The following is a 2,447-nucleotide window of genomic DNA, read 5'->3' as shown; positions in this document are numbered from 1 at the left end:
AGACGCAGCCTTCGCCTGCGCTGCGCTGCGCTGCTCTGCGCTGCGGGGGAATTGCACCTTCCTCTGCCGGGACAGAGATGAATAACCCCCGAAATCAGTGTGGCTTTGCAGTGCTTAATTTGACCGTGAACCAAAAAACAACAAAAATTTACGATACGTTTTGCATGAACAATCACAATATTATTTTGTGGTGACTAACTCAAAACTGCACCTTTGGCAGCAGATAACTGGAGACCACAGTTTCCTCTGCAGCACGGTCCAGCCCCTGCTTTTCGCGATGGGGCCGAGGGAAGCAAGCTCGAATGAGCCCTCTCAAAACTGGAGGAGACTGCCAAAGCCGGAGGTGAACCCGCCGCCCCTCCGCTCGGCGCTGCGCGGGGCGGCTGGCCGCGGCGCCCCGGGCGCCCGCCGGCATGGCTCTCCGCCTTCCCCGGGGGCCGGRAGGTGCCGTCCTGAGGCGGTCCGGAGCTGAAGGGATCGACCTGGAACCGGGGAAATACACCTCAGCTCCTAGGGGAAACGATGAGCGTGCTGCTTTTATTTCCTCTGCTGAAGTCCCGGGCGGCTCTTGGTCTGATTTATTAACCTCAGGGAGCTGGGAGGAGGGGAGAAAAAGGAAGCCAAGGGTGATTTGGTGACCCACGTCTGGTCCTGGTGAAGGGAGAAGGGTGGAAAGGGGAGATTTGGAGAAACCACTGCCCGCGAGCATGGCTAAGGGCTCTCCGCCTTGTGCTGCCCCCGGAGACGGTCCCCGCAGCTGCACCGCGGGAGAAAGCCAGCCCGGAGCGCCCTTCCTGGGGGAATTCGCGGCCGGGGGGCACCAGGAGAGAGCAGCACCTGGGGGAACCGGAGGCTGGAGGCTAAATCCAGGACCCAGCCTCGCATTGCTTCATCTCCGCCATGACTCAGCTGCGGCGCGGTTCAGATTGAAACTGCGCCTTCGGGGAGGGTCAGCCGGCACCCCGCCGCCTCTCCTTTCCTGCATCCTGCCCAATCCCCCGACCACGAGCCCCGGCCCCCCGCCCCCGGGCTGCGCTCTGCCTCCTCGCAGCGAGGCACCCCCAAACCAGGAGGGCGCGAGTCCTGGGGCACGTGTCACCCATGGCAGGGGCCGGTCGGGCTCACTGTGAGTGCCGAGTCCCACTTGAATTTCTTGCTGCCGCAGTGGCTTTTCTTCGGCGGTTTCGCTGATGGTGTGGGATGGAGCTGGAGGCTCCGGAGCAAAGTCGCCCATCGCAGCCCAGCAGAGACCCAGGATCGCTGGTGCCTCGCAGCTCGGGTCCTGCTACGAGGCGAAAGGCACATTCCCAYGTCTGTCTGTGTCCCCCACACAGGCTTTTTGCACAAGCCGCATCATCTCCAGCACTTCCCTTGCCATTTGCTCATCCCCGTCCTCGGAGAAGTTTTTCCTCGAGTATTTACCATGGCTTAAGTTGCTCTCCTCCTGTTTTGCTTAAGATGCTCTCCAGGGCACAACAGGAGCAAGTCCCGCTCCTGTCTTTATACAGGACTCATGACAGTGAAGGTCACTGACTCTGCCCCACACAAACGTCTCGTTCCTGTCGATGGACTATCTGCTCCTTCCTTAGTTTCCTCATTGTTCTGCCTCTGTCAAGGCCCGGGCTCATCCTCGCATCATGGAGAGTACAGAGCTGTTGGGGAGACTCCTGCTGACTGCCTCGGGAAATCCTTTATTTAATAAATAATGAGATTAAGTACTTTGGAAATTAAATATATAGATCGGGAGAGCCTTGTTTCCAACACAGCTATTCACTTAAATTTGCTCTTGATTTATCACTCTTCCCCCACCCCCCACCCTCCTGCAGAGAAAGCACTTTCCTCAGCCTCCTGTCCTTCAAAGCACTGAATTTCCCCRGGAGACCAAGGGCTTTTTTTGGCTTCAGCTGGCCATTGCCTGTGTTCAGCACTCTGTGCTCAGCAGCCTGTAGGATCGAGTACCTGTGGGTCAGAGCTGCTGTGTTGCCTTCAGACACAGTCATTGCTGTGCAYGGGGACATTGAGCAATGACTCATCCCTACATTTCTTGGTTCCCATGAAGTCAGGAGTCATTTCTGGTGTGACAACGGAAAGCAGAAGAGGGGTGCTGAGCAACAGCAACGAGATGGCGAAGGGCTGGAGGTACACTGAGAAATTCCTGCATGCATGCTTATCCTGCTTTGTTTTCCTGGCCCCTGGGAGAGCTGGGGATTTATGACACYGGCCCCCAAGGCCCCTGCCGAGCAGCCTCTGCTCAGATCTCAGCTTTCTCGTGGGTCTCCTGGGGTATTGTGGCAAAGTCCCTGTAGARAACCGCCAGGTCTGCAAGATCTGTGAGGGACCCCATGGACACTGCCAGGTATTGTCGAGGAGGTAACAAGAGGAGACAGGCTCTTTTACGTGAGAATAGGGGAATCCCTGCTTCTTAACCGAAACAGGACAGGAGAGAA

The sequence above is a fragment of the Rhea americana genome, unplaced genomic scaffold (genome assembly GCF_003343005.1).
Source record: "Rhea americana isolate MKP2758 unplaced genomic scaffold, rheAme1 scaffold_386, whole genome shotgun sequence".
In the NCBI taxonomy this organism is placed as follows: domain Eukaryota; kingdom Metazoa; phylum Chordata; class Aves; order Rheiformes; family Rheidae; genus Rhea; species Rhea americana.
This window is presented reverse-complemented; position numbering follows the sequence as displayed.